Raw genomic sequence first — 14,520 nt, 5'->3', positions numbered from 1 at the left:
CAGATGAGTCAGTTAAGAGGTATATACCTTACACTCATAACTTATTTAGCACTGCAGTACTTCTTTTTAATGTCATGTACTATATCTTATTCTCAAGCTGGGGAAAAGCTCAGCTTCATATTCATATCTACTCATAGTTCTGATGACTCCTTCTAGTTCTCCCTCTAAGGCATAAAATGTGCAGAGATGTACCTTCTCTCATGTCTTTCAGAAGAAATATCCTATTCCATTCTCTGCTACCTTCTTTTAATCCCACACACTCACCCTCCTTCTCCACTTTTCAATCTCTAATAACAAATGCATGGCCAATAGCCACTTTTCTTTCAGAACTGTATCTGAGGATAGCCAACATGTCAGACCCACAAAATGAACTAATGCCTTTTTCTTTGCACATAAAAAACTCCCCTTCCCCCAAGCTGACAAACTGGGATCTTTCCTTCACAGAGCTAGTCTCTGCAAACTGCTAACGGAAACAAAACATCTTCAAAGAGAAATAGTCTAAAGAGGCAAGAGTAAATGTCTTTTCTTTTCCTATTGAATTATCCCAGTGCAACTGTACTGAAGTCACTTGACTCCAAATTAATGCCATATTCTATTCTTGTCCTAGCATAAGCAGATTGAATTTGGTATTAAACTCATGGGTTTAACAGCTACCTTTCTTCTTATCTTCCAAATCAAGAATATCTTTTATACAGAAAGCTTTCCAGCTCCAGAGTTTTACTTGGCCAGTTGGGTGTTATAGAAGAGTGAAATTTGCAGGCATCAAGACAACTGGATGGTGGAAAAAAAAAATCCAAATTATTCTACATATACTCAAGGGCTGAAACAACAAAACCTAATTCAATAAAATTCAACACAGCCATGCTTTATTCTTTCTATAAACATTCTCAAAAAGACATTAGCATTGCATTTGGTTTAGGAAAATACTCTGGTATAAGTTTCTTTTTTCAGCCTTAAGCATCTTCAGTACCTGGGGAGATCACAATGCCTTGTTAAATTCTTCCTGGAAGAAAAGTGGATTGACAGAAGTTACTTGAATTCTGCACTCTGTGTTGAAAACTACTTGGCATATGAATTGTTGTCCTTCTTACAACAATTACAGAGCACAAAGAGGAGCAAAGAGAAAAAGAGGCAGATAATTAAAAGCTTGGTACTTTGTTTCAGAGTTTTTAAGTATATTATTTAAAAAGAAAACCATAACAGGATGGATTTGAATACATTAAATATGTACTGAAATCTTGGGTATAGTAATGGAATCAGTACCCATAAAGAGCCAGCACTAATTACCTGTAGTCCTTACCTCTAAAGCTGTATGGCAATTTACATTTTAACTTTTGAGAGGAAGGTTTTTGAAATTATATCCATTAGGCTAAACAACTAGATTCATGAATGTCATTAACAGACAACTTACAGTCATGTTTAAAAGATCAAAACTCAACTTTTTTTTTTACATATTTGCCTTTTAAATACAAATCTAGTCTCAAAATAACAGTTTTTTCCATTAGTGTTTACACTTCAAACAGAACTATTTTCAAGCACAAATATAGGAGATGAGCTTCTTCATACCATTCCTATATAAAAGAATATTTATGCAGTGTTTTCAGTCCTTTGAGACAAACAGCGGTAGTATCTGAAGTGTCCTCAAGTGCCCACAAGGTAGGCAGAGGCAATTAACCTTCCTGCAAGAGTCAAAGTGCACTGAAGAAAGAAATCAAATGAGAGCCGAATCTCTGACAAGTTCAGTTAAGTAATTGAAATTAGGACCATTACAGAGATAATTTCTTTTCTATAAACAGATATTTATTCATTATTATATTCATCAAGTAGTATATAAAATCTTTGATGATAATTCAAAACATTTTAAAAACTCTTTTCCCTTTTTGCAAATTCACATGCAATGAGAGTCATATTCAGTGAAGAGAATTTCTGAAGGTTCTTTCTGAAATACTGTTTCTGAAATGTTTTAACATTTTCCTTTTTCTGTCGTTCTCATGCTTCCCTACTTCTACCTTAAAAAGTTAATCAGAGTTCATTGCATTGTGAGGCACTCAAAAATTACTTGTGATAAATGAATGCATGACATCAGATTGCCCCATCCACAAGAGGGCAAAATTACTTTTACTCACAAAACTTAACCTGAACACATACCACATGAGAACATTAACCAGAACACAGTATATTTTTCTTACCTGGTCCTAAAGGAATTAAGGTTCAGCCTTCAATCTGAAAAAGTTGTTCTTGGCTTAATAGGAGCAACTGCATATTTGCAGAAATTAACAGAAACATCAGATATACCTACACATTAATAACTTCTCTCACTGATTTCTTTTTAATCACAAGGGATGTAACTGAGCTTAGGATTTGAAATATATGAAAAGCATACTCCCAAGCTCTTTAAAAAGTTTGCAATCTGGTTCTTTTCAACCACTAACCAAGAGAAGCAATTCCCTTATAAATTTATGAATAAAGGAATTACACTGTGTGTAATCCCAATCTTCTCAGTCACAGTTGGTTTTTTCCTCTAGCAGTAGTAATACTTGGAGTTGAAATAGGGAAAGGACCCATGGAGACCACCACCAAGTCTGAAATCCTGTTAAACAGCTAACAATACCAAAACTAACAGACCCTGACAGAATAAGCTCATAAAAAGAAAGAACAGGGACTAAGCTGTGGAGCACTTTAACTGCCTTTATACATAGAACTCCCTGTACTCTCAGATGACTGACAGAAAAAGTTCTCATTTTCAAGATGCTCCACTCAGTTAAGAGAGAAGGATTTAATATCTCACAACTTAAAATTCCTTTTGTTTCAACTTAATTTTCAAGAAAACCAAAACAAGACAGAGGCTGATATTCTACATCTTCTGCTGCCATTAAAAAAAAAACCAAAACCAAAACAAAAATCCCAGGAAAATACAGGACACATTTTCATAATTTAAGTTTAGGCACAAAGCCACATTGGAACAACATAACAAACCACAACTTAGTATTATTTCTACAGATTCACTCTTTTTTTCACCTTTATGAAAAGGAGAAGGGCTGCAGTGCCCAGTAGTATTCGATGTGGTGGATCTTTTACATACATGCCCTTAAAATAGAGGAAAAAATGAGTTTAACCACCAGGTAGAATATATGCAAAGTCCCATCTGGATGGCAGCAGCTTCACAGCAAGCAACACCGCTTGTACAGTCCTGTCTCAGGAATGTTTTTATTATGTTCAATGGGTTTTACAGGTAAAAAGGAAATGTGGACAGATAAAAGGGTATGCCAGTTCTTCCCAGTTGGTGCAGGTAGATGATCTCGAGCAAAATTGCAGAACATACCCATGGCATACACTGAGCAAAGACACTGCTTATTTGGTGCGGTGATCTAAGCCACCTGACTGAACAGAGCAAGCTCCCAAGAATCTGTTAAGGGAAATGTCTCCCGTCCCTCTAGATATTGCATATTTGTAACATATGATCATCAAGAAGTGATTCTTATGTCATAAAAAGTCCCAAAACAAGACAAGTGTCTGCACAAGTGTCCTGTAACAGCCCAAAATTCCATGTTCCCCTGCCAAACCCATCTCTCTACATGGACAACAAAGGACTCAGGATTGCTGTAGAAGTGTTTGTCTGCTTTTTGCAGAGCATTCAAAAAGTTGTTTCTAGCTGTTCTTGTTGCTGCCACAGGCAAAACAAAAAATAAGTAAGGATTTTATCTCCAAAGGAAATTTGTGCTAAAAACTTCTAGGAACAGACAGCGCAGAAAGGATTGGCTCTAGAACAGCTGTTTCTCACGGCTTCACCCTGTAAGCGCTCGATGCTCTAATTGTCAGAAAATGCTCAAGTTGTTTTGGATTATGCATTACTAAACAGATCTGTGACATAGACAGGATGAACTGCTACTATGAATGGGTGTGAATAACCATTCCACATTTTTTAGCTGATTATTGTATAACTTCACTTCCTTAAAAAGAACATATATATTTCATGGATGAGCCCACCCAGGTGCCAGAGAATGCCATTCACATCAGAAAAGTGGTACTCTGATCTGCCCTTAGACAGATCTTCATTATTATTTTATGGTTATATTCAAATTTATTTGCATAACACATCCATTCAATAATAGAATTGCATCAGTTGCAAACTTCCCTAACAGCATCTGTACTGGTTCTAGCTTAATTTAAAGCACAAAAAAGAGGGGAGTTCCTGGGAAGCTGCCAGCAGTAATGTCCTGCACTTTAAGCAAATAGTTTGTTTCCTCCACAGGAGACAGATCAATACTCAAGAAACAAAAACAAAATCAAGAAAAGCTAAAAGCTTAGTCATGTAAATCAGGGGGAAAGAAAGTGAAAGAAAGCTCCTCATTGGCATTCTACAACTTCTGCAGACCCCCATGGCCCATTAGCTAATTTCTGTTAAAACACAGAGCTCTGGAATGATAAATGCCAGTGGCACATTTCTAAAGGTTTGTGGTTACTGAAATAAACATGTCCCTGTTCCCAGGACACCAAGAGACAGAAAATTAACCAGAGGTTAACTGGGTCATTAGCTATAGCACAATATAGGTCACTGCAGATTTAATTTAGTTTGTATTCGGCTAAAGAATCAAATACAGCAACCAGTTCTCACAGCAGGAAAGCACGTAACTTATCAGCATGCTGATGTATCTTAGATACCAGGGCACCATGTCTGTCATGATTCATACCGCTTTTAACTGATGTCACACTATTTTGATGAATCAAAATACAGCGTCTACACAAACATGCATACAACTTAAATGGTTCTGAATCTAACTATTCACATACATGCACAAATACTGAATATTAAACATCAAAGATTTCCCTCCAAAACAGGGTTGGCAAGAAAGTAGTCAAGACACAAGCCTAAAAAAAAAAAAAAAAAAAAAAAAAAAGTCATGTGGGTTAAGAAAAAACCCAAAACATTAGGTTTTAATGAGTTTGATCACCACCTAAATAACATATATAAGTATTTTGTCACAATACAGTCCCTTATGAACAACATACTTCAGCAGCTCTAACATAAGAAGCCCAATAGCCCAAATGCTGAAAGAATTGGTAATACTAAATAAAAATTTAGAACCTGTTTGAACTCCACAGATGTGCATCAGTCTGCCCTAAAGAAGAGGATTTTGAAAGACTGCATGAATTATCAAGAATCCTGTATCATGTATTTCAAACCAGTGGGGTCGATTTACTTTTTTAAAGTAGATTGATCTTAAGGCCCTGAAACAGAATTAGACAGAATAAAACAGTAAATAGATTTAAGCAAGCACTTTGAGACCTTTAATTCTCCGCAGTAAAATTTTTATTACAAGTGTGTAGCTGTCCTAGAATTCAGAGACATCTAGCACCTGCATGCAGAGCTACAGAAATGTGGCTCATGAGTTCTCTTGCCAAAACTTGCATCAAGATCAAAATTGGGGGGGGGAAAAAAAAAAAAATCAGCGTTTAACAAAACTCCATTCCATAGTACTATTCAGTCTAGATTCAAAATCACATGAATGTACAATTTCTGCAGCACAGGGTTTCTAGAGCAGATGATGTAAAACATAACACCATTTAGATATCAGAAGAACCACCAAGCAAATCATCCCCTGTGGAATCCTTTGACCCCCTCAGGGAATGGAAGAATATACCATAGAGTCACCACCTAGGCTGAAAGAAAAGACTTCCCCATGGAACCTTGCAACACTGTGATCCACCCCAGTTTGCATTCCCTGTATGTTCCTAAGCCTTGCGGCTTCTCCTTTCTCTGTTTCCTCGTTGGTTGCGATATCCCTGGTGGCCGGCCTTGTCTTCCCCGTAGGCCAATGCCCTTTGCCCTGCCCTTTGTGCCGCCCCCATGCCCTCCGATCACTGGCCGCTGACCCCTCCTTAACCTTGTGCACAACACACAGCCAGGTCTTTTGTCTCTGGTTCCCTTTGGGCATGCTGCAATAAACCTTTGCTGGAACTTATCATGCAAGAGGCCCTTCTGCCTCTCTTTGCTGAGCTATCTGTGCTGAGTGTGGTGTGTGGACTAGACTGCTTTGCCTGAATGCCTACCTAGGCAGCTTTTCCACAGGAGATGCTTCTTGGGAAATAAGTAGCAGCTTCTAACATCTAAACCCCCTCACTGCTACAATCCCCCAATACAATATGGTTTCCACACCATATGCTTTAGTGTCATTGTTTGGAATTTGTTCTCCCCCCATCCTCCAACAGATGATGTGGAATGTTCAGTAACATCTAAAATTTATAGTCAGCTAAATGTTATTACACTCCTGAGAAATCTTTTTGCAATACAGTAGTAAATCAACCCATAAAAGGCTTCCTGGGAAATTAGTTATTAAGTGCCTCAGCTCTATGCCTACTAAGAGTCAAAGAAATCCTTACCATATTCCAACTTAACACAATAACCTTCACAATATACCAAACACATTCAGAGGTCATCAGATAAGCAATTTTAAATGCTGCTGCTTCTGAATACAAAGTTTACCTGGGACTTAAAAATAGTTTTAAATTAACAAGTCTTACTGGTTTTTTTTAAAACTAATTCACAGAGAATCATTAAGTGTTTTCTTTCATTGGAAATGTTATCTTTCAACCTGTCATTTTCCTAAGAATTTCCTCTTCTTTTCAGCTTTTTTCCCAAACAATCTTATTCTAATCATAGTTATACACATATCTTCAAGTTAGTTCCCTTCTCTTCATATCACCTTACTGATCCACACTCAACAAAGAGCTCAAAAATGCAAACTACCATGCAGAAGAAAGCTTCAAGAATCTTTGTGAAAAGGGCAATCCAAACATAAATTGTCAAAAGAGTAATACAGGTTCAATTTAGTGAAAACAAACATTTATAGGCAAAGAAATTCCATCAAGGGTTACTAATAGTGACATGTAAACCCAGTACAACTTGCAGAACTTGCTGAGCCATGGGGACTTCTCAGTATCATACCTCTTTACATCTGTATTCTTGTTACATGCTAAAGTGCCTATTATCAGCTGCAACAAAAGATAAAACAATGACCTTGATAGGTCTCTGTTACTGCCTTAGTGTGAGAATAAGAATACTGGATTAGGCCAGGGCATTACTTATCTGCAGTGGCCCAGTACTATCTCTATTTTTGAGATTCTTAAACAGGTATTTTTTAATTAGACCAATAAAATACACGCCAAGTTATTTTCCAATTTCTGCTGATGCAAACTGAGGTACTCCATTGCTCACAATATGTTTTCGCCACCTTCAGTACATGCATGATAATATTGCTTATAAACCCACCCCAAAATAAGGTCTTGAAACCTTATTTTGCAACACCTCTGGCCTATTTAGTAAGGTAGAAATGGATAATAATGTGCCCCTCAACTATGTAAACATGAACATAGCTAGGAAAGTGGCTAATGTGGCATGCTCCCTCTCACCTTTTCTGTCATTTAAAGAGACAAACTACTTTGAAATTGTGACACCAGTTTTTCTAAAGAAGGAGAGAAAAATCAAGGTACTCATGGAGCAGCCTGACAGATCAGAAGAATTCGCAGTGAACTGCATTGTACTTGAAGTGATTTTTAGCTCAGCCTTGCATTTTCTGCAACTTACGCACCATGAAAAGGATTACTGTAATATCATTATTAAATCCTACTTTAAAATAAAAACAAGTTCCTATCTGCAGTAAATAATTTCACCTTAGAACTCCATTTAAGGCTCCTACCACAAAGAATAGGTGACATCTTCTGCAGAGGTTTCCACTTGAAGTACAATAACTTCTCTATTACTGGTTTCTACAGAATACACGCTAACAAAGGAAAGAAGATAACACAGAACAATTATAACAGTTTTTCCTTAGTGACAATATAATAAAAAAAGAAAACTTGGACTATTTCCTTCAGAACACAGTGCAACACTAGAAACACATTTAACCAAGAGGAATCAGACACTCTTCCTAAGGCTACTGTAAAACAGGAACAGAATCTGGGAACAAAGGTTCAAAGGAAGCTACTTCTGCAGCTGATGACCTTCCCTTCTGTGACAGCAAAGTACAGAAGGTGAATGCAATAAACAATTTGAATACTGTTTTGCAGTATCAGGGTCTATTCTAGGTTATAACCTTTCTAGATGTAGCAGGAGTTTGCTCAAAGGTAAAATAATTTATAGACAACATTATTTTTGCCTTCCCCTCCCCCCTCAACTCCCCGCAGATGATGATTCATTTCTTCTGATTGATTCCTCTGCTGGAAACATTTCTTCAGAATAGTGAAGCGCAGGATTCTTATCAGAATAGTGAAGTGCAGGATTACAAAATACAATTTTCTGGGAAGCTGACATACACTCAAACATGTCATTTTAATTGAGTTGAGATTAATAAGCTTAGTTTGTGTTGTGCAAAATAAATCAAAACTAGACAGTTCATTTTTTCTCAGCATTATAAGAAAGGGACAGGAAATAGCAGAAATCAAGAGTATAAAAACTAGCATGTTATGGTTCAGTGTTTTAAAATCCTGATCTGCTAATTGTGAGACTTTTCTCACCAGAAAATAAAAAATTAAGACTGTGATCAAGAGTCAAATTAACCAAGTCACTGAGATAAAACCAGAGCAGGTTTCTTAAAAACAGAGACCAGAAGTTTGAAAGACATTTAATTGTCCTTATTCTATGATGCTTTCAAATTTCATTTCAGGTTTGATTTGGGGATTTTTTTTTAATTCGAAAGCACAACTGAAAAATTTGTTTAATACTACACCACATAACTACACTGCATTCATTAGGATTAGTAACATATGTGCTACACACCAGTGCCAATAAGATATTTCAATTTTTGTTGCTATGCACACTCGTCTACAGGGATAATCAGCGTACTGGAAAATTCTGACCTTGATGTAGGTTTCTTTTAGATCAAAACCACTTTGCAACAGTAGTTTCCCAAGGATGTTAGGTGCTCCACGCCAACCATCTTGCTCTAAGAGGCTGCCTAAAGTGTATTTATTTAGTAATGCAGAATAGCATCTAACTACACACTAGGTGATGAGGATGAAGCTGCTTAGCATGCACTAACATGTAAATCAAGAGCTCAAAGTTAGTGTTAATAGCTTCCATGCTTCTGATATAAAACCTCCTTACTACATAGTTGCCATTAAATTTTCTCACACGTGTAATTAAAGCAAGGGACTAACTTAGCTTTATCCACCACAATAGTCACAGAATATTTTTGACAGTTAAAACTTCCAGTAATTCTTAATTTTTTTAAAATTTAATATAACTGTTCTTTTAACTGTTATAATTGTAACATCTTCATTCTTACAAAAACTGGCAAAAATTTTGAGGTATCTGAAAATTATTTTTGTAATTTTGAAAATTACTTACCATCAAAGCTGTCTGGTGCTTTGAAACTACAGCCATATTACAAGATAAAAGCAGGATAAACTCACAGTTTAGTTTTATTGTTTGACAGCACAGTAACTTCAGCCGTACCTTTAATGAGATAAATGGCACTGGCTGAAATACAGTACTCAGTCACACTTTAGAACATTGGTGCAGAAGCTAGAAAATATACTTATAAAGTGTTCTAGGTAATAAGCTACTCTAAATGCATCACATTGTTGAAGCTTTTATGATCTGTAGCTAGCAATGTTAGTACTCCAATGTGAAACCACAAATCCTTACTTTACTAGAGACAGGAAGAGTAAAAATCCCAAGGATTATCTGAAACTAGATTAAGCCTTTCCCTAAAGGCCTTCCCTAAAGCCATGGTTAATGCATTCACCAATTAAACATGTAAGTTACTATTACAGTTAGCCATCTGATGGAAAAGGACTTAACAGGTGAACTAAAACTGTTAAAAACCAAAAGTTTCCAAATTTTCAAGAATATTACAAGAGGAGCAAATTGAAACTACACCATTTTTCTAGAACGAAGTGCTGGACTACTTGCCTAATAAAAGCAAGACAAATTCCAATTCAACAGCAGTGCCTGAAAGAAAGGAAGACACCAACACACATATTAAGTATGTAAACCAGTCTCCAGCTTTTTTTATAGAGGTGAAAATGAATCCTCTTTTGCTTAGAGGGGAATATTTTTGTCTTGCCATAGAACAACTTACAAAAGAATATTTACATTTTCTACAGTCTGTAATTTTCTCATTTACCATTTGTCAGGGCCCAAAGATCTTTTACGGTACATAGGATATTTGCACATGTTTAATGATCATTTCAACAAACAAATGTCAGAGTCTGAATTTAAAAATCAATTAATATTGCTGATGTTGCTAATTTAACTCCATTATTATAGTGTAAACAGCTACAGAACCTGCAGGATCTTGTACTGTATCTAAAGTCTGCTTGTTGCAAGTGTGCTCTCCAGCAGACAGCACTAAGAAGACAACCCATGCATATATCACAGGCAAGGTAATTTAATAGAATTTCTAATGATTGCTTTAATCTTACAGTTAGACTATCAAACAAGTGTGACTAAAGACAGATCATTAGATAGAGATTTAGATGTACTAGTTAGAACTCATTTATCTACTCTTACAGATGCCTCCACTTTCATCAGTGTGCTAGGACCTGGAACAGTTGGAAGACCCCAACTGGATCACAGACACCATTGCATCATGGTACTGCTAGATATCCAACAAGAGATAAAGATTTACCCAGTGAATTAGAAGGTAGAAGATACACTGCAGTGGTGTCTTTGATGCCAACCATACTGTCTCACACTTCCATATGCACAACTAAGTTACATTTTGCAAAGTAATTTGTTTCCGCACATATTATCTGTGAAAAAAAAAAAAAGCTTTCTAAGAGCAGAAACACATAATTTTTCTCTAAACCACTCAAGTCTTCCACATTGACTACTCCCTCCAATAAAGAATGGATGACATAAAGGAGTCCAGTTATTTAAGAAATCCTTCAATGGTGCTGTACTGTAATACATGGGAAAATAAAAAATTCTTATCATGCGCCTACCAAGTATTTGTTGTTGGAGAAGTATTGAAACTTTAGTTCTTAGTATTTTGGCACCTTAACTTAGAAGCAAGTTGCAATTTCCTAGACTGCATATTTCAGTCACAGTAGTAAAAAGTATGAATTTAGGATCCTTACATTAAAATTATAAAAAACAGAAAACACATTCCTGTCCTTTTTGACTTGTGTTCTTTCTGCCCACTGAAAGGCAGAAACTCTGGGGTAACATGCAGGTAATTGCAAATAAAGATGCATAAAGAACTTCACATCACTAACACTTCAACCAGAAAGACAGAACTCAGAAGAAAAATAATAAATCTATAAGCAGATCTAAGAAAATCTATATAACAGGTCAATTGATCAGGACTTTCAGATACCAAAAACCCATAAGGTATTTTCCTTATTCAGTTTCCGCACTGAAAATAACATCTGCTTCTGACACAACTCAGCATCTTTTAGATGCACAATCTTCCTTTCCCAAATACTACTCAAAATCACAAGTTCTTATATACAGCCATTTAATCTATTAAGCTGGAGAGTCATTGTCAATGACTTGATTACAAAGATTATCAGAACTGTCGGATCACAGTAGAACTACACTCTTTACAGGGGTTCCTACCTCAGGGATCAGTAATTTCAGTGTTTCACAATGACTGCTGCCTAAAATCTTCCAACAAGATAGGCAATTCAATTGTTTTTCTTTCAGGAACTTGAAATGAGGTGCTGCCCATTTCTAAATGGAATAAGCCTTTCAGAAGCAATGAAATTTCACCTAATATTTATGTCATTTCTTGATACATTAGACCATTCATGTCTAAAATATTGATATTTACAGTTGCTTACCCATCACCACAGAGTTGCAATCTTCATTTCAAAATACTATATACAAGTCAGCAACAACTAATAGCCTGATAGATTAACTTTATTTTGATACTCTCTCCCAACAACCCATTAAATATAGCTAATCCGTACTGGTGATTACTCATCAGAACTTTTATTTCAGTTCCACAAACTGCTTAAACTCACTGAACTTAGAGCTGCTATTCTGATTTTACTGTGAAAGGTGAACTAATGCTTGAAAACACACACAGAAATAACAAATAACAAAGAAAAACTAGAAAAACGTTTTTATAGAATTCAGAAATATTACACATCCTTTTTCTTCCTCCAGAGGTCAGGCACTAATTAGCTGAAATCCTCCTTTATTGAACTTGTACTATCATTTCAGAATTTCTTCCTACACACAATTTAAGTGAAGGCTGAGGAAGGGTCATGGGGACAGGCAGTGGAGAAGCAGTTAACCAGCAACAAACTACATGGAGAAATTCAGACAATTTCCAAAAGTTAAACAAAAAGCCAAGTGCATAAGAAATTCATATAAATGGGAAGTGGGGGGCAACAGGAAAACAAACAAACAAAAGAACACAAAAACCCTCAAACAACATTAAAAAAAAACCAAAAAAACAAAAAAAGCACACACAAAAAATACACAAACAAACAAAAAAAGACAAAGTAAATCTCAGTCATTAGGCTTGTCAGGTTTCAAATAAAATCATGGTTTGTACTAGATTAAACCCATGATAGTCTCAAAAATGTGAGCATACTGAAACATCCATTTTATAGGTAAGCCTATATGTCATTCTCTGTTATGCCCACTCCAGCCTGAGAAACTGACCCAGCATACTGATAAAAAATGAGAACATATTCTGTCAAGAATACTGCAAAAGACAACTAAAAAGGCTCGTTTTATCTACTCTTCGTGAAAATTGGCAGAGGCATGGAGTATTCTACCGAGAAGTATGATCTCACTGAAATCTTTAACCAAGATTCTTTGATGCGTTTGTATAAGTTCCTGATCTTACTTTCACTCCATTCTAAATTTCATAGTAAGACAACATCTTCCGATGGCAGAAGGAAGTATGTTAAGAGGAAAAAAGTAAAAAACTATTGTGTTTCACTGAGGAGTAACAACTATTTTAAAAATATTTTAATAATTTTGTAGCATTTTATGCTATCTACAAGTCAGTAGAGAAGATGTAGTAAGTATCTACAAGTAAATTAGAGATATCTAGCTTTCAAATTAATTACTTCTAAAAACAATTTTGAAGGTAAGGTAAAATATAAATTTGCACCAAGTTGTAGAGTTTTTTGACATTAGATATTAAATCTAGCATCTCAAAAATACATATTTCCATTGCACAGCAAAAATGTTTGCTTTATTCTGTCACCTTCTCTCACAACACAGAAGGCTCTTACTCATTTATATAGCAGTTCTATTTGCAAATGTTATGTCACCAAGTCTGTTTGAATTATCGTTTGTAGATAAGCAACCATAACTCTTCCAACCTGAGATCTTTATAACAGAAATACTCAAGAGGAAGTCGCAGTAGTGAAATACATAGACTGTCTTAAAAACAAAACACAGCCAGAGCAAAACATCACCCATTAAAACGTAACATTTTGTTTAATGAAATAATATCAGCTACTTAGGTAAAAAAAAAAACTACAGATATTTTCCTGTCCATTTAGAAGAAATGATGGAGAAGCTAGTAGTGAAAGGGGAAACTAATCAAATGAGTTTATGCAGTACAAACAAACGCTTTCAGCTAGAAATTACCCAAAGTAGGACTCCTTGCAAGGAATCTATTGAAGGAAAAAAAAAAAAAAAGAAATCAAAAAAAGCCCATCAAATAATATATAGCCAAGACACAAGCACAATTAAAAGTGTCTTTTTTTTTTTTTTTTTTTTTCCAAATATCCAAGTCCGGGGGGGGAAAAAAAATCCCATAAAGGATTTGAGACTAACACTTACAGACCTCTGTAAATTCAAATGACAAAATATCCACACTGGGGAAACCCTGTGATACCAGAAACCTGGCCTTCAATTCCATAACATGTGTTGAAGAGTGTACAGAGTTCACCTAACTCCCTTACAGAGATTAAAAATAAAGCTGTCCTACTTACACTAACATTTTGAGCATTTAACTTCTCTCATGTTCCATTTCCCTACCCTCCCACCCCACCTCCAAAAAAAACAAGAGGAGCAGCTAAGGTAAACTGAGATGGTAGCAAGGACAGTTTAGCTTTTGAACAGCACATTTTAACTTTTCAGTTTCACTGCTGTAGAAAATTTTATGAAATGCAAGGATTAGTTAAAGTCTATAAAAAGGATTGACTCTGACTATTCTAATAATACTTTAAATCTAGAATATATGCTCATAGGTGTCGGTTTTACTTTCACATAATGAGAAATTCAAAAGTAACACTAAACATTAGCAGGGATAAGCTACAGAATATCTTTGCGCAAATTCATTGAAATTATTCTTGGATAGGAGAGAGAGAAGGAAAGAGAATTGCTAAGTACATAGCTAGCACAAAAACAAACACTCCAGTTGCATCCTTCAGAGAACTCAACCACATTATGCTCTAGTGCGTAAGTTCTAAAAGCACGGCCTGCCGTGCCTTATATCTTACATGCACTGAGAATAAAAGCTATTGCACTGCAGATTAATTTTGGAATGCAGCTGCCACTTAACCAATTTAAGGGCTTTTCACAACAACTCTCTGATGGTATAA

General features: G+C 35.8%; 1 protein-coding gene across 1 annotated transcript in view; it reads right to left on the bottom strand.

Annotated features, from left to right (window-relative positions):
* SULF2 (sulfatase 2) overlaps positions 1 to 14,520 on the bottom strand; it is an 84,455-nt gene that overhangs the window by 68,896 nt on the left and 1,039 nt on the right. The gene's annotated exons all lie outside the window — the stretch shown is intronic.

Source organism: Haemorhous mexicanus, chromosome 18 (genome assembly GCF_027477595.1).
Source record: "Haemorhous mexicanus isolate bHaeMex1 chromosome 18, bHaeMex1.pri, whole genome shotgun sequence".
Lineage (NCBI taxonomy): Eukaryota > Metazoa > Chordata > Aves > Passeriformes > Fringillidae > Haemorhous > Haemorhous mexicanus.
This window is presented reverse-complemented; position numbering and strand designations above follow the sequence as displayed.